At 34.5% G+C, this 12501-nt stretch overlaps 1 long non-coding RNA gene across 1 annotated transcript in view; it reads left to right on the top strand.

The window, feature by feature from the left end:
- LOC105518907 overlaps nt 1-11241 on the top strand; it is a 28108-nt gene extending 16867 nt beyond the window's left edge. Inside the window, exons 2-3 of the long non-coding RNA XR_001002892.1 lie at nt 642-703; nt 11055-11241. This is a non-coding gene — a long non-coding RNA (uncharacterized LOC105518907). The remainder of the gene's footprint in view (nt 1-641; nt 704-11054) is intronic.
- Nucleotides 11242-12501: the final 1260 nt, after the last annotated feature.

Here is a 12501-nt window from a genome sequence, read left to right as displayed (position 1 = left end):
AGTTATATATGTAAACACACACACACACACACACACACACATATGTATATACATATTTGTTTTTGTATTTAAAAATATGTGAGCAATTAAGAACAAAAATATTAATAGCTCCATCAAAATACTAAGAGAAAATATTTCTATATTCATGACCGTTGATTAACATGACTAGCTAATCCATACATGCTTGAGATTTAGGAATATATCAAAAAAACAAATAGTAAAAAATATGAAAATTATTACCCATTGAAGCCATCCAACCTAAGCAGCAATCTTAGTATTGCTGATCCTGCATTGTTACAGAAGTATGAGTGATTATATTTCCAAAGATTCTTTTCCTATAAAAATCTTGTTCTGCACAAGCAGAATATCAAAATTTCTATTCACATTTTAACACTATAGTTGTATTTTTTTTTTTTTTACTTCTACTGTAATTACTTAGAGGAAAATTAGTACCATAAAATTATACATTTACCATCTTATGGCATTCTCCCCATTTTTGATCCTGCATTTATAAGCTTGCATTCAGCCAGAAGCTTATTATTATCCATTTATAAGCAGCCAATAAAATAGTAAATTATACATTTGAAAGCCGGGCTTACTGACATTTTTAAAAGTTCACTGCATTTATTTTCTTTCTGTAGTAGAAAGGGACTACAACCACTCAAGGTCTGCAATCACATTCCTATTTAGATGTTATTGAGAGGTAAGTACAACTAGTTCTCATTAATATTTCATGTCCTATGTGCCATACTTACACTGCCATTTTGTAGTCATTTGTCCTACATCTAAAGATTAATTTATAATCAGATATGTGTAATCTGATATGTGCATTAAGCTTGATTAGACCTGACTGTGTCTTCAGATAATTGTGACATATTAATTAATTTGCAAGTGTGTTCTGTTTACATTACATATAGTATCACAGACAACATTAGGCATATGATAATTTTCCATTAGGCCTAAATATTAATAATATGATTTCTCAATGACTCTGACACATTTTCAAGATACTAGAAATTTGTGACAGATGCCTTTTACATCTATAAGAATCCAGAATATTATTCTTTAAAATGCATTTTCTCAGAAATAGCTCATTAACTTTCTCATTGTTCTCAGTTGTAAATCTGTAAAAAGTAATTTTGTTCCCTTGTCTGTAATAAGAAATCTTTTGCACTCATTAAGATAATTAAAGCATTACTACTGTGTGCATGCTCACTATATTCAAAACATTTTCTACTTGATATGAGTTGTCATGGCATTATCAAGACGGAGGGGGCGGAAAGAAAAAAATAAAATAGCGTCAGCTATGGTTATGCTCTTTGACTTTGAATATGATTAATTGCATCTTTAATTTGTTTCTGAGTCATGGTTTAAAATAAAAACTGGAGAGCACTTTGTAGGAGCAATACTGCCCTTTTGTTCAATTTCCTTCTTTTAATTCAATAGAACATTTAATAAAATCATATATTTTAGAAAGTTTTGGAAACTTCTTTGGTCTTTTTATTACGGTTAGGTAGGGGTTTTATTTCCTCATGCGTTTGCTTTATTTTGCTTGGATAGAGAAATGTTTTCAGATTTAGTTTATGTCTTTACATTATGCATGTGGTCCAGGATGTTAGCTGGTAACAAAATTATCAAAGCAAAATAGATGTTTATGTTATGGGTTCCTCGATCTCCTACTCTTAGGCTTTTTGAGACACATTCACTTTTACCATTTTGATATTCTAAAATATTTTTTTACTTTTAATTTTTGTGGGCACATAGTAGGTGTATATATTTACGAGGCACGTGAGTGATTTTGATACCAGCACACAATACATTATAATCACATCGGGTTAAATGGAGTATCCATCCCCTCAAGCATTTATCATTTCTTTGTATTACAATCTAATTCTACACTTCTAGTTATTTTTCTATGTAAAATAAATTAATATTGACTATAGTCACCCTGATATGCTATGACATACTAGATCCTATTCAGCCTATCTATTTTTTGTACTCATTAACCATCCTCACTCTGCCCCAATCTTCCCACTACCCTTCCCAGCCTCTGGTACCCATCCTTCTACTTTTTATCTCTATGAGTTTAATGGTTTTAATTTTTAGCTCCCACAAATAAGTGAGAACATGCAAAGTTTGTCTTGCTGACCTGGCTTATTCACTTAACCTAATGACCTGGATGTCATTCTTTACATTTCATCCACAAATGATATGACAAGCTGTAGTAGACAGATTCTATTTTCTGGTCTAATCTCACATCCCCATTTTATCTTTAGGGGAAAATAAACTATTTTTCTGGAAACTACCCCTTTCCCCACCTTAATCCATATAGGTGTTTTGTTTTGTTTTGCTGCAACTCCATTATATTATCTTGCTTATTGTATGCCTGTTGTTCCATCCAGGTGTGGGCAATTTATCCTATTGAGTGAATCATTTCTTCAATGAACACTTTTTTAATTATACAGAAAAGTATGAGTGATTCCAACTTATTAAGAAGTTTTAAATTGTGGTGATGTCAGCTCTATTAATAGGCTAATAAAAACTTTAAAGATTAGACCTGGTCATAGGAATACATTTTCAGGAATCATTTCATTAATAGATACGCAAAAATGTTTTACTTATGGTTCTGTATTTGTCAAAGTTCTCCAGAGATACAGAACCAAAAGATAAATAGATAGAAAGATAGGTGATGGATGGATGGATAGATAGATAGATAGGAAAATAAATATATGTGAGGGGATTATTAGGGGAATTGGCTCAAATTATTATGGAAGCTGAGATGTCCCACACTAGATCATCTGTAAGCTGAAGTCCCCGAGAAGTTACTGGCATGCTCAGTCCAATTTGGAAGGTCTAAGAACCGAGAAAGCCAATGATGGAAGTCTCAATCTGAGTCCAATGGCAAGAGAGCCCCAGGAGACTGCTAGTGCAATTCCCAGAGTCAAATGGCTAAACAACCTAGAGTTCTGATGCTCAAGGGCAGCAGAAGGGTGTCCTACGCCAAAAGAGAGAAAAATATAACTGGCCCTTCTACATTTTTTCTTTTACAAGAGCCTTTAGTCAACTGGATGGTGTTTACCCATGTTGAGGGTGGAATTTCCCCACTTAGTTGACTTGCTCACATACCAGTTCTTCTCCAAAAACACCCTTACCCAGGATACATATGCAGATCATGCAGGTTTGTTACAGAGGTATACACATGCCATGGTGGTTTGCTGAACCCATCAACTCGTCATCTACATTAGGTATTTTTCCTAATGCTATTCCTCCCCTTTCCCCCAATCCCCCGACAGGCCTTGGTGTGTGATGTTCCCCTCTCTGTGTTCATGTGTTCTCATTGTTCAACTCCCGGTGTTTGGTTTTCTATTCCCGTGTTAGTTTGCTGAGAATTATGGTTTCTGGCCTCATCCACATGCCTGCAAAGGACATGAACTCATTCTTTTTTATGGCTGCATAGTATTCCATGGTGAATATGTGCCACAATTTCTTTATCCAGTCTATCATAGATAGGCATTTGGGTTGGTTCCAAGTCTTTGCTATTGTAAATAGTGCTGCAATAAACACACGTGTGCATATACCTTTATAGAAGAGTGATTTATAATCCTTTGGGTATATACCCAGTAATGGGATTGCTGGGTCAAATGATATTTCTGGTTCTAGATGGAATCTCCACACTGTCTTCCACAATGGTTGGTCTAATTTACACTCCCACGAACCATGTAAAAGCGTTGCTATTTCTCCACATCCTCTCCAGCATCTGTTGTTTCCTGACATTTTAATGATCGCCCTTCTAACTGGCATGATATGGTATCTCAATGAGGTTTTGATTTGCATTTCTCTAATAACCAGTGATGATGAGGTTTTTTCATGTTTGTTGTCTGCATAAATGTCTTCTTTTGAGAACTCTCATTCATATCCTTCTCTCACTTTTTGATCGGGTTGTTTGGTTTTTTTTCTTGTAAATTTGTTTAAGTTCCTGGTAGATTCTGAATATTAGCCCTTTGTCAGATGGCTAGATTGCAAAAATGTCCTCGCATTCTGTAGTTTGCCTATTCAGTTTGATGATGGTTTATTTTGCTGTGCAGAAGCTCTTTAGGTTAATTCGATCCCATTTGTCAATTTTGGCTTTTGTTGCAATTGCTTTTGGTGTTTTAGTCATGAAGTCTTTGCCCATGCTTAGACCCTGAGTGGTATTGCCTGGGTTTTCTTCTAGGATATTTATGGTTTTAGGTCTTATGTTTAAGCCTTTAATACATCTTGAGTTAATTTTTGTATAAGGTTTAAGGAAGGGGTCTGGTTTCAGTTTTCTGCATATGGCTAGCCAGTTTTCCCAGCCCCATTTATTAAATAGGGAATCCTTTCCCCATTGCTTGTTTTTGTCAGGTTTGTCAAAGATCAGGTGGTTGTAGATGTGTGGTGTTATTTCTGAGGCCTCTGTTCTGTTCCATTGGTCTATATATCTGTTTTCTACCAGTAGCATGCTGTTTTGGTTATTGTAGCCTTGTAGTATAGTTTGAAGTCAGGTAGCATGATGCCTCCAGCTTTGTTCTTCTTGCCACTATATGGGCTCTTTTTTGGTTCCATATGAAATTTAAAGTAACTTTTTCTGATTCTGTGAAGAAAGTCAATGGTAGCTTGATGGGAATAGCATTGAATCTATAAATTTCCTTGGGCAGTATGGCCATTTTCACAATATTGATTCTTCCTGTCAATGACTTTTCCATTTGTTTGTGTCCTCTCTTATTTCCTTGAGCAGCGGTTTGTAGTTCTCCTTGAAGAGGTCCTTCACATCACTTGTAAGTTGTATTCCAAGGTATTTTATTCTCTTTGTAGCAATTGTGAATGAGAGTTCATTCATGATTTAAATGTTAAAAAAGATAATTTGGATTGAAATATGCCTTATAATAATATATTTCTTTGAATCTGAAGACAAGGTATATTATGTAAAATATTCTTGGTAAAAAAATAAGCAGGTTTTTATATTCCTATGTATCTCCTAAGTTTTTTTTTTTTTAAGTTAGCTATGACACAGTGTGGTAGCTCATGCTTATAAATGCTGGGAATTTTAGGCAGGCAGGAGGATTGCTTTAGCCTGGGAATTCAAGATCAGCCTGTATAGCATAGTGAGAACCTATCTCTTAAAAAAACACAAAAAATAGGAGTTTATCATAGGTGAATGATGAATGTCTGAATAGTACTACATTGTGTATAAACACTACATTTCCTTAATGCATTCATCTGTTGATGGGCACTTAGGTTTCTTCCAAATCATAGCTATCATGAAGAGTGCTGCAATAAACATGGGGGTGCAGATATTCCTTTGATTTAATTATTTCTTTCCTTTGGGGTATAAACCAGGCAGTGGGATTGCTGAATTGAATGGTAGCTCAGTTTTAGTTTGAGGAACCTCCAAACTGTTCTCCATAGTGGTTATACTAATGTAAATTCCCACAAACAATGTACAACAGGTCCTTTTCTCTACAACCTTGCCGCATATATCATTGCCTGTCTTTTGGATAAAAGCCATTTTAACTGGAGTGAGATAACATCTCCTTGTAGTGTGATTTGCATTTATTTAATGTTCAATGTTGTTGAGCACATTTTCATATGCCTGTTTGAGACGGCGGATCACGAGGTCAGGAGATCGAGACCATCCTGGCTAACACTGTGAAACCCCTTCTCTACTAAAAATACAAAAAATTAGCCAGGCACGGTGGCGGGCGCCTGTAGTCCCAGTTACACGGGAGGCTGAGGCAGGAGAATGGCGTGAACCTGGGAGGTGGAGTTTGCAGTGAGTGGAGATCGCGCCACTACACTCCAGCCTGGGCAACAGAGCGAGACTCCGTCTCAAAAAACAGAAAACAAACAAACAAAATATCTGTATGTCTTCCTCTGAGAAATGTCTATTCAAATATTTTGCCCATCTTTAAATTAGATTATTATTATTTTCCTATGGAGGTGTTTGAGCTCTTTATATATTCTCGCTATTATTTCCTGGACAGTTGGGTAGTTTGCAAATATTTTTGCCCCTTTTGTGGGTTGTCTCTTCACTTTGTTGATTGTTTTCTTTGCTATGCAGAAGTTTTTTAACTTAATGTGATCCCATTTCTCCAATTTTGCTTTCGTTGCCTGTGCTTGTGGGGTACTATTTAAGAATTTCTTGCCCAGAGCAATATCCTAGAGTGTAGAGGACTATATGCTCTTGCAAACGAAGCAGGCCATTTTTTCCCCCATTAATATTATAAATCCTGCTCTTGCAAACGAAGCAGGCCATTCCCCCATTAATATTATAAGTCCCACTCTTGCAAACGAAGCTGGGCATTCCTCCTCTGCAAACAGGGAGGACAAAGGAGCCTACAAGACTGGTCTCAGTTGCAAATAGCAGACCCTGGGGGCTTGTTTATATGTAAACATCTCGGAAATTCAGAAAGTCAGGGAAAGGTCAGAAAAACAACAATGTGTCTTGTGACTTGGTAACATTCCACAAATGACGTTATAAAATAAAGCGGAGCATGTAGTTCGGGGCAGCCGCCATGTTTGTCTCGTCTTGTGTTGTCTTGTGTGTTCATTCCTTTGTTTAGGAAACACGCGGACCCCAACACTAGAGAGTTTCAACAATGTTTTGTTTTAGGAGTTTCATAGTATGAGGTCTTTGATTTAAGTTTTTAATCCATTTTGAGTTGATTTTTGTATACTGCAAGACATACAGGTCTAGTTTCATTCCTCTGCATATGGATATACAGTTATCCCAATAACATTTATTGAAGAGACCTTTTCTCTGATGTATACTCTTGGAATCTTCACTGAAAATGAGTTCACTGTAAGTGTGAGGATTTGTTTCTGAGTTTTTTATTCTATTTCATTGGTCCATATGTCTATTTCTTTGCCAGTGCTACTATGTTGTTTGGTTACTCTAACTCAGGTAATGTTATTTAATTTAAACTCAGGTAATGTGATTCCTCCAGGGTTTGTTTTTTGTTTTTTTTTTTTTTGTGGTGGGGGGTGCAGGGGTTGTTGTTGTTTTGCTCAGGATAGCTTTGGCTGTTCTGGGTCTTTTGTGGTTCTATATAATTTTGAGGATTTTTTTTCTCTTCTTGTGAAGTATGCCATTGGTATTTTGATAGGGATTGCACTGAATCTCTAGACCGCTTTTGGTCTTATGGACATTTTAACAATATTGATTCCTTCAGTCCATGAACATGGAATAGATTTCAATTTTTTTGTTCCCTCTTCAATTTATTTTTTCAGTATCTTATAGTTTTCATTATAGACATATTTCACTTCCTTGGTTAAGTAAATTCCTAGGTATTAATTTTATGTGTGGCTATTGTAAATGAGATTTGTTTTTAAATTTCTCTTTCACGTTGTTCATGTTGGCATATAAAAATGAGCCTGATTTTTGTGTTGATTTCATATCTTGAAACTTTACTGAATTTGTTTATCAGTTCTAGTAGTTTTCTTGTGGAGTCTTTATGTTTTTTCCAAATATAGCATTATAGCATCTGCAAACAAGGTTAATTTGACTTCTTCCCTTGCAATTTGAATGCCCTTTATTTCTTTATCTTGTCTGACTGCTCTAGCTAGGACTTCCATTATTACTATGTCGAATAACAGTGGTGAAAGTGAGCATCCCTGTCCAGGTTTTAGAGAGAAAGCTCTCAGGTTTTCCCCATTTAGTAAGATAGTAGTTGTGGATGTGTCACCTGTGGCTTTATTTTGAGGTAGGTTCCTTCTATATCCAGTTTTTGAGGGTTTTTAACATAAAGAGATGTTGAATTTTATCCAGTGCTTTTCAGTATCAATTGAAATGATCATATGGCTTTTGTTCTTCACTCTGTTCATAAGATGTATCATACTGATTGATTTGTGTGTGTTGAACTATCCTTGCATCCCTGGGATGAATCCAACTTGGTCATGATGAGTGATTTTTTTAATGTGTTGTTGGATTTGGCTTGCCAGTATTTACTTGAGAATCTTTGCATCATTATTCATCAGAGATATTGGCCTCTGTTTTCTTTATTTTGATGTTTCTTTGTCTGGTTTTGGTATCAGTGTGATGTTGGCCTCATAGAATGAGTTTGGAAGTATTCCCTCCTCCTGTATTTTTTGAATATTTTGAGTAGGATTTGTATTAGCTTTTATGTAAATGTTTGGTATAATTCAGCAGTGAAGCCATCAGGTCCTGGGCTTTTTTTTTTTTCTAGGAGCCTTTTTATTATGGCATTGATCTTGTTACTTGTTATTGGTCTATTCAGGTTTTGGATTTCTTCGTGGTTCAAACTTGATAGGTTATATAAGTATAGGAGTTTATCAATTTCCTCTAGATTTTCCAATTCTTTGAAATAGATTTGCTCATCATTGCCACTAATGGTTCTTTGAATTTCTGTGTTATCAATTGTAATGTCTCCTTTTTCCTCTCTGATTTTATGTATTTGAGTTTTCTCCACTTTTTGTTAGTTAGGCTAGGTAAGGTTTTGTTAATTTTATCTTTTCTAAATATCAACTTTTTCTTTCATTGACCTTTGGTATTGTTGTATGCATTTAAATGTAATTTATTTCTGCTCTGATCTCTATGTTTTCTTACCTTCTAATTTGGGGTTCAGTTTGATCTTGCTTTTCTAATTCTTTAAGATGCATCATTATGTTATATATTTGAAGTTTTTTATGTGGACTCTTGTAGCTATAAATTTCCAACTTAACACTGCTTTTCTATATCCTATAGTTTTTCAGATGTTGTATTTCAATTATCATTTGTTTTAAGAAACTTCACAATTTCCTTCTTAATTTCTTCATTGACCCATTGGGCATTCAGGAGGATATTATTTAATTTCCATTATTTGTATAGTTTCAAAATTCCTCTTGTTATTAATTTCTAGTTGTATTCTATTGAGGTCAGAGAAGATGCATGATAGTATTTTAAGTTTTTGAATGTTTTAAGACTTCTTTTGTGACCTAACATATAACCTATCTTTGAGAATGATCCATATGCTGAGGAGAATAATGTGTATTATGCAATCATTAGATGAAATGTTCTTTAAATATCTTTTAGGTCTATTTGGCCTATGTTGTAGATTAAATGTGATGTTTCTTTGTTGATTTTCTGTCTGGGAGATCTGTCTAATGTTGAAAGTGGGGTGGTGTTGAAGTCTCCAGCTAATATTTTATTGGGCTATATATCTCTCTTTAGCTTTAATAATGTTTGCATTATATATCTGGGTGCTCCAGTGTTGGATAGATTTACAATTGTCATATCCTTTTACTGAATTGACCCCTTTATAATTATATAATGACTTTCATGTCTCTTCTTACAGTTTTTGTCTTGATATCTGTTTTGTCTAATATAACTACTGCTGCTCTTTTTTGGTCCATGGGCATAGAATATCTTTTTCCATTTCTGTTTTCAGTGTATGCATACCATTAAAGTGAAGTGCTTTTCTTGTAGGCAACGGATCATTGTGTCTTGTTTTATCATCCATTTATCTATTTAACCTGATCCAGACCACTTTCACAGTTAGAAAACAAAATAATTCAAAGTGGTATAGAACTTCAAAAAATTTAAAGTTCACTTTAGCTATTTCAACATGCTACTAAGAAATAAATTTTTGGAAATCTGTTTATTAAATGCATCCCATTTAATAGGCTAGAACTTTTAAAAATTATGAAAAAGGTCATGCAAGCAGGATAATCTGGAATATCTTATGTTTGTTATAGACTCTCAGACTGACCTTGTGGAAAATGTTTAATACATATGTAATATAACTACCATAATTCTCTTAGTGTCATAATATTTGCTTGAAATAATATGTTCTTAAATTCATTCAAGGATAATGTAAAATTATTTATTAAACTTACCAATTTGACATTGAAAGCAAAATTACTTTATATTTTTACCTAAGATTTTAAAAATCAGGAACACAATTTAAGAAAATCTGTTAGTAATTTATCAGAAGGAAATATTGGCTAAACTTGTTATTCATTTGATTGTAGCATTTTATTGATACATTACATGGTATCTTGGAATCTTGGAACCTGGAGTTGACAACCATTTCTCTTTTCTTTTTTTTTTTTTCTTTGACGAAGTCTCGCTCTGTTTCCTAGGCTGGAGTGCAGTGTTGAGTGGCGTGATCTCAGCTCACTGCAAGCCTAGCCTCCTGGGTTCACGCCAGTCTCCTGCCTCAGCCTCTCGAGTAGCTGGGACTACAGGTGCCTGCCACCATACCCAGCTAATTTTTTAGTGGAGACGGGGTTTCACCGTGTTAGCCAGGATGGTCTGGATCTCCTGACCTCGTGATCCGCCCGCCTCTGCGCAGCCTCCCAAAGTGCTGCGATTACAGGAGTGAGCCACCATGCCCAGCTGACAACCATTTTTCTTAGAGCTATCTGGAGACACTATTGAAGTAGTGTAACAATGCAAAAAGCAAATGTGGATGCTCTGTTAAAAGACAACGAAAGTTATACAGAAGAGCTCCTTTTATAACAAATAATTTTGCATAACTACTCTTAAAGCAATACTAATGATACAAAGCTTCTATTATTGATTTGTAAGCATGACAAATAGCCGTTATACTTTCTGGTGTTTTTGCTATCTTCTTTTGGATTTTATTTTCTGTTTGTGTTTTGTAAGGTATGTTTTCTGTGATTTTAATTACTTTTAACAAAATCACATCTGGGTGCACTTTTTATTAAATAAGCATTTAGTTCTGGTCTCTGCCTCAAAAAGCCGAAGTTGAGTTGTAATATTTGCTTTAACGTTCAAGTTTTTACCTTGTAAAACAGTGATGAGTTCTGGGTTTCTGCAGTAGACAAAATAATGCTCTCAAAAGATGCACATAATCTAATCCCAAAATCTGTGAGTATGTCAGCTAACATGGCAAAAGGGACTATTGTATATTATATGCCATTTTCATGTCTTTAAATGCAATTAACTGAAATATTGTTTAGTTTTCCACTATATGTCTTTACCAATGGTCATTTTAACAGTTTTTCTATTATGGACATTTAGATTGACATCAACATTTGCTATTAATCATGTATTATTTCTTCCTTTCTGAAAGTTGAATTTCTGGGACAAGAGATATAGATTAAGACTGTTTTTACATGTTGCCTACATGACCTTCAAAAGCATGATTCCCAGTGGCATTCTCAACAACAGTCATAAACAATGGTGATTCAATGTATATTTATATTCAATCAGATATATTAATTGGAACATATTAAAATATGTATATTTATATCAGAATATTTATATTGAATATAAATATATATCTATATGCTATATGTATTATATATATGTTTGTTTGTGTGTGTATATATCCCATTATTTCCCTAACACTAGATCAGGGGTTTTTAACTATGGTAATTTTGCACACCCCCATTCTTCAGAAGATGTGTTATTTATGGAGATATATTCAATGGTCAAAACTGTGTGGATGGTGTTAGTAAGCAGAGGCCATGGATGCTGTGAAAGGTCCTACAACGCATAGGGCAGCCCCACACCACAAATAATTATCTAACTCAAAATGCCAGTAATGCTCAGATTGAGAAACCCTATTCTTCCTAATGAATAGTCGTATTTTGCCATCTTTAAAAATTGGGAGCCATGTGACAGAATTATTTTGGCATTCCCTTTTTCAGAAGAATGTTAAACACATTTTGCTCACTCTTTCTGAGTGATTTCACCACAGACACTTCTTGCATCTGTTCCCACATCTTTTTTTTAGCATCAAACCAAATATAGCAATTTCAAAAACTAGTTACTTTTTCTGAATTAAATAAAATAAAAACACGATTTAAGCTGTGCCTTCGGATTTAAAATAACAGAATGCCTTCCATATTGACCATAGTATATATGTACATAATACTTTCAAATCTCTTTAAATTTTTCCAAGGTTGCTTTTCTGGTAGAAATTTTTATCGTTATATATGACTCTGTGTGTGTGTGTGTGTGTGTGTGTGCGCGTGTGTTTGTGTGTGGTATATGATATATGTATGTGTGTGTTGATATGTGTGTGACACATCATCAAATCATATGTAGCTTTTAACCATTTAAAAGGATCATAAAACCTACAACCATTTAACAGACGATTTTTTAAAAAATAGATGCTTATTCATAGTCTTGAAATGTTTAATTTGCTTTCATGAATCTCATTCCCCTCAACATCCCTGGAAAGAGCAGCTTTCCTGAAATCAGCCTATATAACACTGTTGATTTTGTTATCAGTTTATTTAATATCTGCAAGATACATTCATTCATATTGATATATATGTAGGTTATTTATTTTAACTGCTCTGCAGTTCTCTACCATATGAAAATAGCACAATTATATCTATGTATCCCCTGGCTAGTGGTTATTTTGGTTGTTTCTGTCGTTTTTCCTGTTACAAATAATGATGCTATGGACATTCTGTGCACATTTTCTATTGAACATGGGAGTATCTCTTCAGAAGCAATCTTCAAGCTTTTATCTTTAATACAACTGAGAAAAACTATGTCCATTTCAC

This window comes from Colobus angolensis, unplaced genomic scaffold (assembly GCF_000951035.1).
Source record: "Colobus angolensis palliatus isolate OR3802 unplaced genomic scaffold, Cang.pa_1.0 Scaffold331, whole genome shotgun sequence".
Lineage (NCBI taxonomy): Eukaryota > Metazoa > Chordata > Mammalia > Primates > Cercopithecidae > Colobus > Colobus angolensis.
Note: the sequence above shows the minus strand (reverse complement) of the source record. Positions and strands in the feature narration are given on the sequence as shown.